At 49.7% G+C, this 16,196-nt stretch overlaps 1 protein-coding gene across 1 annotated transcript in view; it reads left to right on the top strand.

Moving 5' to 3' along the window:
• The window catches only part of HTR1F (5-hydroxytryptamine receptor 1F), a 146,141-nt gene that overhangs the window by 65,460 nt on the left and 64,485 nt on the right, over nucleotides 1-16,196 (top strand). The window lies entirely within an intron of this gene.

Here is a 16,196-nt window from a genome sequence, read left to right as displayed (position 1 = left end):
ACTCAACTTCTTCCTATATTAAGCAGTTCTGGGAGAAAAAAAGTTGGAGGGCTCGGGGCTGGTTTGGGGTTTATGCTTATCTATAGGCTTCCATATCACATTAGCCTCTGGGTTGGTATAAAATGAAGCAGACCTCACTTCCCTCACGTGGGGAAAATCTTCAGAAAAGACATTTAACAAACTCATTGGCCTGCCAGCTATTTTTTTCCCTTGGAACTTGCCAAGACAGGCTCAAAAGCTCAACACCAGCTGACACTGAGCACATGCAGCCCAGATAGCAACCAAGTCCTAGGTTGCAGCAAGAGCAGTGTGGCCATCAGGGCAAGGGAGGGGATTCTGTCATGGAATCATAGAATCAGCCAGCTTGGAAGAGACCTCCAAGATCATCCAGTCCAACCTAGCACCCAGCCCTAGCCAGTCAACCAGACCATGGCACTAAGTGCCCCAGCCAGGCTTGGCTTCAACACCTCCAGGCACACAGACTCCACCACCTCCCTGGGCAGCCCATTCCAATGCCAATCACTCTCTCTGCCAACAACTTCCTAACAACATCCAGCCTAGACCTACCCCGGCACAACTTGAGACTGAGTCCCCTTGTTCTGTTGCTGCTTGCCTGGCAGCAGAGCCCAACCCCACCTGGCTACAGCCTCCCTTCAGGTAGCTGCAGACAGCAAAGAAGTCACCCCTGAGCCTCCTCTTCTGCAGGCTGCACACCCCCAGCTCCCTCAGCCTCTCCTCACAGGGCTGTGCTCCAGGCCCCTCACCAGCTTTGTCTCCCTTCTCTGGACACCTTCCAGCACCTCAACATCTCTCTTGAATTGAGGAGCCCAGAGCTGGACACAGCACTCAATGGGTGGCCTGAGCAGTGCTGAGCACAGGGGCACAAGAACCTCCCTTGTCCTGCTGGCCACACTGTTCCTGATGCAGCCCAGGATGCCATTGGCTCTCTTGGCCACCTGGGCACACTGCTGCCTCATCTTCAGCTGATATCTACCAGCACCCCCAGCTCCCTTTCTGCCTGGCTGCTCTCCAGCCACTCAGTCCCCAGCCTGTAGTGCTGCTTGGAGTTGTTGTGGCCAAAGTGCAGAATCCTGCACTTGGCCTTGTTCCCTTGGCTCTGCTCTCCTCAGACCCCACCTGCAGTCCTGGGTGCAGTTCTGGAGCCCCCAGCACAAGAAGGACATGGAACTGTTGGTGCCAGTCCAGAGGAGGGCCACGATGATGCTCAGAGGGCTGCAGCAGCTCTGCTCTGAGGACAGGCTACAAGAGTTGGGGCTCTGCAGCCTGGAGAAGAGAAGGCTTTGAGGAAACCTCAGAGTGGCCTTCCAGTATCTGAAGGGGACCTACAGGAGGGCTGGGGAGGGACTACTGACAAGGTCTTGTAATGACAGGACAAGGAGTAATGGGTTGAAACTGGCAGAGAGGAGATTCAAGGCAGATGTTAGTCAAGGGTTGTTTGTAGTGAGGGTGGTGAGACACTGGCACAGGTTGTCCAGGGAGGTTGTGGAGCACAGAAGCACCCAATGTGATCACATTGGGTGCTTCTGTGCTCCACAACCTCCCTGGAGGTGTTCATGGTCAGGTTGGATGAGGCCTTGAGCAACCTGTTCTAGTGAGAGATTTCCCTGACTATGGCAGTGGGTTGGAACTGGCTGATCCTTGAGGTCCTCTCCAACTTAAACCATTCTATGATTCATCACGGTGGGGACAATCTTCAGAAAAGACATTAAATAAGCTCCTTGGTCTACCATCCATTTTTTTCCTTGGAATTTGCCAAGAGAGGCTCAAGTGTGCACAGATACCTGCAGCTATTCTGACAAGGAGCACAGGTTTCTACGGCACAAACAGCACTGAGAGTCTGTGCACTGATGTAAGCGGAGAGAAACTGGATGAGGTGCAAGTGACCATCCTTAACACTGAAAATGTATCTAGTTCCTGATTGTGATGGTTTGGGAGTTACCTGCCCCCCCATGCTTAAGGAAATCACCCAGGCTAGACTCAGCCACTCTAGAACATTGAATGAAGCTTATACTTGCAGCTTAGCACAATAGACAAGCACATAGTTGCAATATCATAGAATAGAATCATAGAATCAACCAGGTTGGAAGAGACCTCCAAGTGCAGGGTTCTATACTTTGGTCACAACAACCCCAAGCAGCACTACAGGCTGGGGACAGAGTGGCTGAGAGCAGCCAGGCAGAGAGAGGGAGCTGGAGGTGCCAGGTTGGAAGAGACCTCCAAGCTCATCCAGTCCAACCTACCCCCAGCCCTATCCAATCAACCAGACCATGGCACTAAGTGATATGGACAGAAATAGACAAGCTAAAAGTAATACAGAAACACAGCAGCCCTCCCAGAAACCAGCATCCCCAGGAGGGACTCCCAACCATCCTTCCATGTTCTCCCCACCCCTCTACCTTATCCCAGACTTTGCCTTACATGCAAGGTGGGTTTGGAGGGTTGGCCAGAGGGGTTAGGAAGCAGATGGATTAGTAACACAGACAGCAGGTTAAGTTAGATAGAGAAGTGCAGCCCAAAGCCCAGAAAGCAACTCCCTTATCTTTATTTATGTTCTTGTTCTTATCCATCTCAGCAAGCCTATGAGTGCAGCAGACATCACCACTGTTTCCTTTTCACAGCCTAGCATCTAATTCTTCTCACCAAAATATCCCAGCTAGGCTCAAACTAGCACAGTGATCCATAGTGAAAGAGAGCAGTGGAAAACTTTACATCTTTCCAGAGAGATAGTACAGTTGTCACAGGAGAGGTGGTCCAGAGCAGCTTGGAGTGAATGAGCAATAATGCTACTTTCACTTCTATCAAAAGCTTAGCCATTACAAATTTGCAGCCTGTGGCTGCTGGGATGAATGATTTCAGAATAAATAATAGCAGTACTGCTTTGTGATTGACACTGCAATACAGTAATTACCATGCTGGATCGGATTTGTACCTCAACTGCAATCAAAACCAGGCAGGATGATAAGTTAGCCAGCCTGGATTGGAAAATGATAAGGAAGAGGCCACAACAACCCCAAGCAGCGTTACAGGCTGGGGACAGAGTGGCTGAGAGCAGCCAGGAAGAAAGGGAGCTGGGGGTGCTGGTAGATAGCAGCTGAAGGTGAGGCAGCAGTGTGCCCAGGTGGGCAGCAGAGCCAATGGCATCCTGGGCTGGCTCAGGAGCAGTGTGGGCAGCAGGACAAGGGAGGTTCTTGTGCCCCTGTACTCAGCACTGATCAGGCCACACCTTGAGTGCTGTGTCCAGTTCTGGGCTCCTCAATTCAAGAGAGATGTTGAGGTGCTGGAAGTGTCCAGAGAAGGGCAGCAAGGCTGGGGAGAGGCCTGGAGCAGAGCCCTGTGAGGAGAGGCTGAGGGAGCTGGGGGTGTGCAGCCTGCAGAAGAGGAGGCTCAGGGCAGAGCTCATTGCTGTCTGCAGCTGCCTGCAGGGAGGATGTAGCCAGGTGGGGTTGGGCTCTGCTGCCAGGCAGCCAGCAACAGAACAAGGGGACAGAGTCTCAAACTGTGTCAGGGGAGGTCTAGGCTGGATGTGAGGAGGAAGTTGTTGTCAGAGAGAGTGATTGGCATTGGAATGGGCTGCCCAGGGAGGTGGTGGAGTCACCATCCCTGGAGGTGTTCAAGCCAAGCCTGGATGAGGCACTTAGTGCCATGGTCTGGTTGATTGGCCAGGGCTGGGTGCTAGGTTGGGCTGGCTGAGCTTGGAGCTCTCTTCCAACCTTTCACCCCCAGCTCCCTCTCTGCCTGCCTGCTCTCAGCCACTCTGTCCCAAGCCTGTAGTGCTGCTTGGGGGTGTTGTGGCCAAAGTATAGAACCCTGCACTTGGACTTGTTGAGTCTCATCCTATTGGCCTCTGCCCACCCATCCAGCCTGGCCAGGTCCCTCTGCAGGGCTCTCCTACCTTCCAACAGCATACAATACACAGCACATATAAATACAATGTGTTTGAGTGGTAAACTCAGCCAGGTTGCTGACTAACAAATTAGAGTATGACTTCAGTTTGGAGCCCTGAAATGAAATGCAGCTTAGCAGCACAGAGATCAATTCTCTGACTTCACATCACCATCAAAGAAATCTGTTTCAGGAGGTAGCTGTGAAAGTAGCATCCTTGGAGCTGTATTCAGCAGGGCCCCACAAACACCAGTCAGGTTTGAGAATACTGGGGAGATGCTGAGATTCTTGGATTGCTCAGATCATATCTTCCTTTCACAATAGTACCTGCCCTTAGTGATTCATTTGCTGTTTAAGCTGGACACATGCAGTGGGGATTCTTTCTGGTACACTCTTGTCACTTTGAGGAAAGTCAGGTGAGAAATTGCTTTGGATAAGGCAGAGCTTTCATTCTGGTCACATCCTGCTCATGTACTCCTCCTTGTGCCTCCCTGACAGCATCTATTGACATTTTCTCCAATACCAACCCAGCTTTTCTGAGCAACAGATTAAACAATAATGGAAATATTCCCCTTCCAGGCTGGCTGAAGCCATTTGTCTTCCAACAATATTTTAAGGAAAGCAACCCAAAAGAGTGAAAGAATGGAAATGCTTCTGCAGACCATCTTATGCCAGGTCTCTAGGCTGTTTCTTTGTAGTCAGTACCCTTGGCAGGTCCCAACTATACAATCATAGAGTGGTTTAGGTTGGAAGGGACCTCAAGGATCAGCCAGTTCCAACCCCCTGCCATAAGCAGGGACACCTCCCACTAGAACAGGTTGCTCAAGGCCTGATCCAACCTGGCCTTGAACACCTCCAGAGAGGTTGTGGATCACAGAATCACCAAATGTGATCTTCGATCAACCTGGTTGGTTCTATGATTTACAGCTTAGCACAGTGAACAAGCAGACAGTTACAAGAAGTGTGGCCAGCAGGGTGAGGGAGGTGATTCTCCCTCTCTATTCTGCTCTGGTCAGGCAAGACTCCACCTGGAGTACTGCATTCAGCTCTGGAGCCCCTGGGACAAGAGGGATGTGGAGATGCTGGAGTGTGTCCAGAGCAGGGTCAGGAGGATGCTCAGAGGCTGCAGCAGCTCTGCTGTGAGCACAGCCTGAAAGAGTTGGGGCTGTGCAGGCTGGAGCAGAGGAGGCTCCCAGGGGACCTTCTTGTGGCCTGCCAGGATCTGAAGGGGGCCTCAAAAAAGCTGGAGAGGGACTTTTTAGGCTGTGAGGGACTGGGGGGAATGGAGCAAAGCTGGAGGTGGGGAGAGTGAGGCTGGAGGTGAGGAGGAAGCTGTTGAGCAGGAGAGTGGTGAGAGGCTGGAATGGGTTGCCCAGGGAGGTGGTTGAGGCCCCATGGCTGGAGGTGTTTGAGGCCAGGCTGGCTGAGGCTGTGTGCAGCCTGCTCTAGGGTAGGGTGTCCCTGGGCATGGCAGGGGGGTTGGAACTGGCTGCTCCTTGTGCTCCCTTCCAGCCCTGACTGATTCTATGATTCTATGATTCTATTTACAGCTATAGACAGAAATAAACAAGGTAAAGGTAACACAGAAACACAACAGCCCTGCCAGAAACCAGAGTGCCCAGGAGGGACTCCCAACCACCCTGCCATCTTCTTTCTACCCCTTTACCTTATCCCAAAGTTTGCCTTACATGCAAGGTGAGGTTGGAGGATTGGCAAGGGGCGGGTTAGAAAGCAGAAGGATTAGTTACACAGAAACAGCTCATGGCACCAACTGCAACAGAGACACAGCCACAGTGCCCCTGTCTCCACTGTCTTTGTATTCCTGCTTTTGTCCATCTCAGCAAGCCTATGAGTGCAGCAGCCATCATCAGTGCTTCCTTTTCACAGCCTAGCATCTAATGATTCTCATTAACTTATTCCAATTAGCCTCAGCCTAGCACAGATGATCAGCAATTAGTATGTTACATCAACAAGTCCTTTTAACACAACTGAAACTCTCATTTTCTTTCCATTCTGAGAAGACTGAGACATTTCATTCCTCCCTCAAATGAATCTCAGCTTGTTGCCCAAATGGCTTAGAAAAAACATTTTTCCATCCCCCTAAATGAAAGCCTAAAATTTTACACAGGAGGGACAGAATGTGGAGCTCTGGTTGCAACTTTGTTGGAAGGTTAGACAGGGTAGTTTTACTTGTGTATTTATTAATTAAACAATGTCCTTTCTCCTTGAAAATGAAGTTCAAGCTGTTTCTCAGTCTTAATCAAGAAAGTGTCCTTTTCACTTCCCTCATCTGTCTTGGTTTGACAGATAAGTCCTGAACACTGAGACAAAAGTGTGCAGTTTCCATTCGATGTCTGAAGATAATTACATTCCCTCTGTCTCAGCTTTGCATTACTCTGGAGCTGATAAGCCACTTGGTTCACTTATTGCAAGGCCTGAAGAAAGTTGGCTTTGAAGGCAAATAATCTCTTTTAAAGCAGAAGAAGAGGCATTTATAGTGGCTTATGCAGAATATAGTTCTGCTAACATCTGACTGTGACTTGGTACCAAATCACAGTACCACAGCATCACAGTACCACAGCATCACAGTATCACAGTATCATAAGGGTTGGAAGAGACCTCACAGATCATCAAGTCTAACCCTTTACCACAGAGCTCAAGGCCAGACCATGGCACCAAGTGCCACGTCCAATCCTGCCTTGAACAGCTCCAGGGACGGCGACTCCACCACCTCCCCGGGCAGCCCATTCCAGTGTCCAATGACTCTCTCAGTGAAGAACTTTCTCCTCACCTCCAGCCTAAATTTCCCCTGGCATAGCTTGAAGCTGTGTCCTCTTGTTCTGGTGCTGGCCACCTGAGAGAAGAGAGCAACCTCCTCCTGGCCACAACCACCCCTCAGGTAGCTGTAGACAGCAATAAGGTCTGCCCTGAGCCTCCTCTTCTCCAGGCTAACCAATCCCAGCTCCCTCAGCCTCTCCTCGTAGGGCTGTGCTCAAGGCCTCTCCCCAGCCTCGTTGCCCTTCTCTGGACATGCTCAAGCATCTCAGTGTCCCTCCTAAACTGAGGTCTTACAGCTCAGAGCTGTCAGGAGCAGGTTTTGAGCATAGTTACAGAGCTGTGTGTTGCACCACCTACTTGACACTGTAGCCTAGGCTAGTCAGTCAGTGGTTTCTTGAGGTTGTCATAGAATCATAGAATCAAGCAGGTTGGAAGAGACCTCCAAGCTCAGCCAGTCCAACCTAGCACCCAGCCCTGGCCAATCAACCAGACCATGGCACTAAGTGTCCCAGCCAGGCTTGGCTTCAACAACTCCAGGGACAGAGACTCCACCACCTCCCTGGGCAGCCCATTCCAATGCCAATCACTCTCTCTGACAACAACTTCCTCCTAACATCCAGCCTAGACCTGCCCTGGCACAACTTGAGACTGTGTCCCCTTCTTCTGTTGCTGCTTGCCTGGCACCAGAGCCCAACCCCACCTGGCTACAGCCTCCCTTCAGGGAGTTGTAGACAGCAATGAGCTCTGCCCTGAGCCTCCTCTTCTGCAGGCTGCACACCCCCAGCTCCCTCAGCCTCTCCTCACAGGGCTCTGCTCCAGGCCCCTCACCAGCTTTGTCACCCTTCTCCAGACACCTTCCAGCACCTTGTCAAGGTCCAGAGGAGCAGAGATGAGCAGTATCTCTGTCCAGAGGAGCGAGACCAGTTCTTATGGATTCCGTGTTGTGAAATTAAGGTGCAAACGAGACCATAGATCACCATGAAACTGTTTATTAAAGGATAAGGTTGGGCAAAACGGAGGGAGAGAGGGGAGAAGGGGGAGAGAGAAAGATAAAGAGATCGATGGAGAAGAGAAGAAGGAGCAGGGAAGGGAAAAAGGCTGTGACCATATTACCCTCAGTCGCAGATGGAGGGGAGAGAGAAGGGTGCGTGGCCCAGGGATGATCTTCTGCAGAGTTTGTCAGAGGTTCTTCAGGTGGTGTGCAGCTCTGGTGGTCTGGTGATGGTCTGGCCTCGGTGGTGCGGTGCAGATGTCACTGGTGGTCCGGTGGAGGTGCCACTCTTGGTCTGGTGGGGATGCCACGGGTGGTCCGATGGGAATGCCACACTCTGGCAGGCATTTCTCCTGCCTTTTTATACAGTTTTCTGCTCAGTGTCCAGCTGCAGCCCCCCAGGGCATCTTCCTGTGCATTCTCATGCATTCGCAGGGGTCCGGCGTTGCTGGGGGGAGGGCGTCCACTCTCTATCGGCTACACCTGTCCACACCCTGCATACACATCCCTTGGGGGTAGCTGAGATAAGATGGAGGCTTCCTGGGCAGTCCAGCCAGGGTGAGGTCCAGGAGTTTCAAAGGTATTGTCTGTTGATTTGCATCCCTGAGCTTTTGGGCCAAGCACCCAGTCTGAGTCCCAGAAGTAACAAGATTAAGGAGAGATGATGCAATCTTTGTTGATTGAGGAGGGACGATGCAATCTTTATCTTTGTTGATTAACAAGAGAGAGGATCAGACTCTCACACACCTCAACATCTCTCTTGACTTGAGGAGCCCAGAACTGAACACAGAACTGGGCACAGTGTCTTACCTCTTTAGACCTCAACCCATCAAACAATGTTAGGGCTAATAAGAATTGTCCTAACAGTTCATAGCCTCACATAGGAGCTTTTAGGTACAACATTTACCTCTGTGACAAAAAGTTCTCTCAGTTGCAGTTAATCAATGCCTGGGACCCTAAATTGTTATAAACATGGATCCATTACTATGATTTGTGTTTCACAATTGAGTCATCCTGAGCCAAAAGAGGGGGGAAATGCATGCTGACATAATTTTGTTCAATTGCTACTTATAGTAAGTAATTCCTTAAGCTTATTAGTCAAATTGCTCCCCCTTGTTGACATTAAGCACCAGTAATGTTTGCAGATGGTTGGGGCTTCCATATGCTACCTCACAATTTCCAGTCACAGGAAGAATCTTTCATGGTATATGTGCAGACACAAAAACAACAGCACTCAGAAGCTTACAGATAAACAGAAGCAGAACAAGATGAAACCAAATGTGGAGGAGGAAGATACCATCCCTCAAAGGAAGTCTGTGAGGTTTTCTTTGTAGTTTTGAGGTGATTTCTGTTTGCAGCTGGCCCTTCCTTTGTTCTTTTCTATCAATCAACTAATTTTATGTAGTCCTCGTGGTAGAAATGGCTCTTTAGGAAGAAAGAAATCAGTGTTCCAGCAGCAATGTTAGTCCTTCATCTCATTCCACAGTATGACAGTTTGCCCTTGCCACGAGATGAGGACAGATGTGGAAGCCAGGCCAACCTGCTGGAGCAGTGTCTATGTGGTTTGAACCAACAGAACAAGGGGACACAGCCTCAAGTTGTGCCAGGGGAGGCCTAGGCTGGATGTCAGGAGGAAGTTGTTGTCAGAGAGAGTGATTGGCATTGGAATGGGCTGCCCAGGGAGGTGGTGGAGTCTCTGTGCCTGGAGGTGTTGAAGCCAAGCTTGGCTGGGGCACTTAGTGCCATGGTCTGGTTGATTGTCTAGGGCTGGGTGCTAGGTTGGACTGGATGAGCTTGGAGGTCTCTTCCAACCTGGTTGATTCTGTGATTCTATGATTTTAAGACAAGTCAGTGAGCCTCATCTTTCTGCTGCTCTTGCACATCCCTTGCTTAAATCCTGGTCTTCAATTAGTGATGACATGTTCTAATCCTCTTCATACCAGCTATCAGAGGACTGCAACTTTGCACAGGGAACATCAGTGGAAATAAAACTCAGAAGAAAAAAAATCCTTCTTCCTTGAAAGAACATTCAATAACAAAACCCAGAATAGAAAAGAATAGAATAGAAAAGAATAGAATAGAATAGAATAGAATAGAATAGAATGGAATGGAATGGAATGGAATGGAATGGAATGGAATGGAATAGAATAGAATAGAATAGAATAGAATAGAATAGAATAGAATAGAATCACAGAATCATTCAGGGTTGGAAGGGACCACAAGGAGCAGCCAGTTCCAACCCCCTGCCATGCCCAGGGACACCCTACCCTAGAGCAGGCTGCACACAGCCTCAGCCAGCCTGGCCTCAAACACCTCCAGCCATGGGGCCTCAACCACCTCCCTGGGCAACCCAGTCCAGCTCCTCATAGGGTTTGTGCTCCAGGCCCTTCACCTGCCTTGTTGCCCTTCTCTGGATGAAGCAGAGGGTTCTAGTCCAGCTGTGGACATCAAGCCATTCCAGGAAGGTTCATCTGTTTGTAAGTCCTTACTGCTTTTATACAGGAACACACAAACCCAGCTCAAGAGCACAGATTGACTTCTGTTTGCCTTTGCAGCAAAGCTGTCATATTCTTTATGCCACCACCTCCAGTTCCTGCTGGCATTTGAGAAGACAAAAACCTGTGTGTGCTTGTGAACCTGGGTCTTCTGCATTACAGCAAATGGTGCTGCCTGTTGAGCTTTTATAACAGCTGTCAGATTCATGTAGAGCTGTTTTGTTCCCATAATTATCTTAGTACAAGATACCATTTAAAAAGTCTTATTTAGCATCCTCCACGCAGCAAGAAAGTCACTTCTAGTCTTGTAGCAGAGTTATTGTAGATACTATTTTAAAGCACCACAAAAAAAAACCCCAGGCTTCATATTCCACACATTGCACAAGAGCTTTCCCATTGTTTTTCACAAGACTAAAGCTCTCTCCCAGGAAAGGAGGGCTGGAAGTGGTATTTCTCCTTTTTGCTTGCTGCCAGAACTCTCCCTGACGTAATAAATATTGAGACTTGAAGCGGGAGAGTGCTGAGATTTGAGAAGCAATGAATCTGCTTCAGGGATGGAAGCAGGTTCAGAATTACTTCTGCTGCACTACCTTCCTCATGGTAATTGCTGCTCCACATAAACTGAGTGTAAAGATTTAACACTTCTGGGGGTGGTCTGAAAGTGACTCCAGGTCCTCCTGACTTCTTCTTGGGGGTGGCTCAACCTGACCTCAGGTCCTCCTGACTCCACTCTGTGAGTGGCTGAACCTTACCCCAGGTTCTCCTGACTCCTCCCTGAGAGTGGCCTCAACCTGACCCCAGGTGTAGTGGTTAGCTCATTCCCACTTCTGGTCTATACCCCCTACAAAAACAGAGGAACTTCCTCTTACTCTCTCTCTTTCTCTTTCTCTTTCTCTTTCTCTTTCTCTTTCTCTTTCTCTTTCTCTTTCTCTTTCTCTCTCTCTTTCTCTCTCTTCCTCCTCCTCCTCCTCCTCCTCCTCCTCCTCCTCCTCCTCCTCCTCCTCCTCCTCCTCCTCCTTCTCCTCCTCCTTCTCCTCCTCTTCCTCTTTGTGATGGTTTGGGTGTTCCCTGCCCCCCCTCACTTTGGAAATCACTCAGACTGGACTCAGCAGCTCTGGGAATTGAATGAAGCTTATGTTTACAGCTTAGCACAATAGACAAGCAGATAGTTACAGTATAGACAGTTATAGACAGAAATAGACAAGGTAAAGGTAATACAGAAACACAACAGCCCTCCCAGAAACCTGAGTCCCCAGGAGGGGCTCCCAACTGCCCTTCCACCTTCTCCCACCTCTCTCAACCTTATCCCAGTCCCAAGGAAGAATGGAGGTTTGGCCAGGGGGTTAGGAAGCAAAGTGGATTAGTCAGAGAGACTGCAGAGAGGGGAAAGAGAAGTGCAGCTCAGGCAATGCCCCAAGCAGAAGAAGTGCCTTATCTAAGTTTACACTCTTGTTCTTATACCTCTCAGCAAGCCTATGAGTGAAGTAGACATCATCACTGTTTCCCTTTCACAGCCTGTGATCTAGTTCTTCTCACCAAAACATTCTAGCTAGCTTCAAGCTAGCCCACTCTTGCTCTTCCTCTTTCTCTCTTCACCCTCCCTGCCTGCCTAGGAGCACCACCCTCACTCCTGCTGCTCCCACTTTGCCATGTGGCCATCCTGCCACATGGTGGGGCCACCACTTGCTGAATCTTCCTCCATCCATTGCCATCGATCTGCTTGTATATCTATTTTTGTGTCTTATTTCCCTTCCCTATACCTCTTTGTAACTCCTCTACCTTAAATACTTTTTTATTTATCATTAACGTTTTCCTTTTCACTTCCAAATGGAAGCAAGATTATTCTTTGGGTGTTTCACCCCTTTTCCTCTCTCCATCTAATTCCTTTCTTTCCAAAAGAGAGAGAGGGGGAAGCATCCTATTAATGTATTGTTCTGTTAGGTACTTGAATCTCTGGGAAGCTTAAATCAGACCAATGCACTGCGATCAGTGCAGATATGAAATTATCTAATATTGAGCAAAAAGAGATTTGCTATGTTTAGAAATATTAAGTCCTGAGATGTACAAGACAACCAGAGAGGGATCTGGGGGTGCTGATTGATACCTGCCTGAACATGAGCCAGCAGTGTGCCCAGGTGGCCAAGAGAGCCAGTGGCATCCTGGCCTGCATCAGGAATGGTGTGGTCAGCAGGAGCAGGGAGGTCATTCTGCCCCTGTACTCTGCACTGGTTAGACCTCACCTTGAGTCCTGTGTTCAGCTCTGGGCCCCCCAGTTTAGGAGGGACATTGAGATGCTTGAGCGTGTCCAGAGAAGGGCAACGAGGCTGGGGAGAGGCCTTGAGCACAGCCCTACGAGGAGAGGCTGAGGGAGCTGGGATTGGTTAGCCTGGAGAAGAGGAGGCTCAGGGGTGACCTCATTGCTGTCTACAACTACCTGAGGGGTGGTTGTGGCCAGGAGGAGGTTGCTCTCTTCTCTCAGGTGGCCAGCACCAGAACAAGAGGACACAGCCTCAGGCTGTGCCAGGGGAGATTTAGGCTGGAGGTGAGGAGAAAGTTCTTCCCTGAGAGAGTCATTGGACACTGGAATGGGCTGCCCGGGGAGGTGGTGGAGTCGCCGTCCCTGGAGCTGTTCAAGGCAGGACTGGACGTGGCACTTGGTGCCATGGTCTGGCCTTGAGCTCTGTGCTAAAGGGTTGGACTTGATGATCTGTGAGGTCTCTTCCAACCCTGATGATACTGTGATACTGTGATACTGTGATACTGTGATACCTTCTTCATCTGTTAAAAGCTTGGCTTCTGTTTATTAAACAATAGAGTGAGTTCATAGCATTTTGGGCATCTCCTTTGCCTGGGGATGTTTTGTCATGACAAAAAAAATACCTTGGTTGTGAATTAGTCATCTGTGACTGGAGAAGTCCTTATTTTTGTGGTTCTGCAATGACTTCTTTCTCAGTGTAAAGAAATTGCTATTCTGAAAACAGCCTTGGCTAATTATTAACTTCACAGGGTTTTTTTTCCCCAGATGTTCTTAGAAAGCTGAAGGAAAGTACAGTTCCTTAAGAACTTTACCTGTTGGCTATGCAGAATTCTTCTTGGAGATGCCTGTTCAGTTTCTGTGTGGAACCTCTAGGTCTAGGTTTCATTTTAGCTGAAAATTACAGAAGGCTAAACAGCTACATCCATACTGCTATATCATCAGTGAGGAGTCCCACAGGATCCCAGGATGTTAGGGGGTGGAAGGGACTCAAAGACATCATCGAGTCCAACCCCCTGCCAGAGCAGGACCACACAATCTAGCACAGATCACAGAGGAACACATCCAGACAGGCCTGGAAAGGCTCCAGAGAAGGAGACTCCTCAACCCCTCTGGAGCGCCTGCTCCAGTGTGACCCTAACAATAAAGAAGTTCCCCCTTGTGTTGAGCTGGAACCTCCTGTGCTACAACTTACACCCATTGCTGCTTGTGCTATCCCAGGGAGCAGTGAGCAGAGCCTGTCCCCCTGCTCCTGACCCCCAGCCCTCAGATACTTACAAACATTGATCAAATCCCCTCTAAATCTTCTCTTCTCCAGACTAAGCAGCCCCAGGTCCCTCACCCTCTCCTCACCAGGCAGTGCCCTCCTGTCCCCTCATCATCCTCGTAGCCCTCTGCTGGATCCTCTCCAGCAGATCCCTGTCCCTCTTCAACTGGGGAGCCCAAAACTGAACACAATATTCAAGATGAGGTCTCAGCAGGGCAGAGTAGAGGTGGAGGAGAACCTCCCTTGATCTGCTGGACACACTCCTCCTAATACACCCCAGGATCCCATTGGCCTTCTTGGCCACAAGGGCACATTGATGTGCCATGGGTAACTTGTTAGCCACCAGCACCCCCAGGTCCCTCTCTACAGGGCTGCTCTCCAGCAGCTCACCTCCAAACCTGTGCTGGTGCAGTTTATTATTGCTCCCCATCAGTTTCCCCTGCCCATCTAACAAGGTCTTTACAAGAGCTTGTAGGCAGTTTGGAAATGTGCCTGTGCATGAGTGCCTGGCAACATCCCAAGCTAGATAACAAGGTGCCAACGGTGCCAACAGTGGCTTCCTAATGCCCTTCAGAAGACACTCTCTCCCCATTTCAGGCAGAATGAAGGCATTGGATGTCATGTCAAAGGGGGAAGCACATGCACTTCAGAAATAGCCTGTTCTAGACTAGAGCACCAGGAGAGAAAAGACAGTGCCAAGTAGGAAGGCCCCAAGTGCAAAGAGTCATCTGCCTGCAAACAACAGCTGAGATAAGGAAGAAGAAAGGTGGAGAAGGTGGAACAAAAGGAGAGCAGGAAAAGGATAGACTGTAGGGGGAAGGCATACACAAAACAGGAATTGAATTTGACAAGAATCAGGACATTTCTCTCTAAAAAAGCCAAACCAAATCTCTGAGGTGTGTAGGTGCTACCTATACATTCTGACACTTGTAATTATAGAATCACAGAACTGTCAGGGCTGGAAGGGACCTCAAGGACCCCCTAGTTCCAGCTGCCCTGCCAAGGGCAGGGATACCGCACACTAGATCAGGCTGCTCAGAGCCTCATCCAGCCTAGCCGTACAGACTGTCAGGATTGGGGCTTCCACCACAGAATCATAGAATCATAGAATCAACCAGGTTGGAAGAGACCTCCAAGATCAGCCAGTCCAACCTAGCACCCAGCCCTATCCAATCAACCAGACCATGGCACTAAGTGCCTCAGCCAGGCTTTTCTTGAAGACCCCCAGGGACGGTGCCTCCACCACCTCCCTGGGCAGCCCATTCCAGTGCCAATCACTCTCTCTGTGAAGAACTTCTTCCTAATATCCAGCCTATACCTACCCTGGCACAACTTGAGACTGTGTCCCCTTGTTCTATTGCTGGTTGCCTGGCAGAAGAGGTCACCCCCCCACCTGGCTACAATGCCCCTTCAGGTAGTTGTAGACAGTAATAAGATCACCCCTGAGCCTCCTCTTCTCCAGGCTGCACACCCCCAGCTCCCTCAACCTCTCCTCATAGGGTTTGTGCTCCAGGCCCCTCACCAGCTTTGTTGCCCTTCTCTGGACATGTTCCAGCCAGTGACTCACCACCCTCATGGTGAACAACTTATTCCTAACATTTAATCCAAATCTACCATCCCCTAGATTGGATCCATTCCCCCTAGTTCCATCACTACCAGACCATCTAAAAAATTCCTTCAGCAGATTTCTCATGGGCCCCCTTCAGATACTGGAAGGCCACAACAGGGTCTCCTCAGAGCCTTCTCTCCTCCAAACTGAACAGCCCCAACTCTCTCAGCCTGTCCCCACAAGAGAGGTGCTCCAGCCCTCTGATCATCCTCGTGGCCCTTCTCTGGTCATGCTCCAGAATGTTCATATCCTTCCTGTAATAGGGGCACCAGAACTGGACACAATACTCCAGGTGGAGTCTCACAAGAGCAGTGTAGAGGTGGAGAATCACCTCTCTTGACCTGCTGGCTACACTTTCTAACCTTGGAATGAAACACAGCATACAAGAACACAAATGAGAACTAAAGACAGCTTCCCCTCCCTCCACTCCTGAAGATGGAAAACAAGTACTGTAAGATCACCCTAAAATCATCCCAGCTCACCTGAACTCTTGCATTCTCACACAGAACATAGTTTTGCCACATCTAATGCAGTGTGCTGAAGGAAGAGAATACAGACAACAGTTATACTAACTTCCCAGCAGAACCAGACAAGAGGATTACTCTGTCCTCACCTTGGTCAGTTATTACTGATCCTCTGTTGGATGCTTAAGGAGATGCAGCTAAGTACATCATCACTCATGCCTTAATTGCTGCATATTTCCATAGTAGAATCACAGAATCAAGCAGGTTGGAAGAGACCTCCAAGCTCAGCCAGTCCAACCTAGCACCCAGCCCTAGCCAATCAACCAGACCATGGCACTAAGTGCCTCAGCCAGGCTTTGCTTGAAGACCCCCAGGGACGGCGCCTCCACCACCTCCCTGGGCAGCCCATTCCAATGCCAATCACTCCCTCTGTGA

Source organism: Pogoniulus pusillus, chromosome 12, assembly GCF_015220805.1.
Source record: "Pogoniulus pusillus isolate bPogPus1 chromosome 12, bPogPus1.pri, whole genome shotgun sequence".
Lineage (NCBI taxonomy): Eukaryota > Metazoa > Chordata > Aves > Piciformes > Lybiidae > Pogoniulus > Pogoniulus pusillus.
The sequence above is the reverse complement of the archived record's forward strand: the minus strand, read 5'-3'. Positions and strand labels throughout refer to the sequence as shown.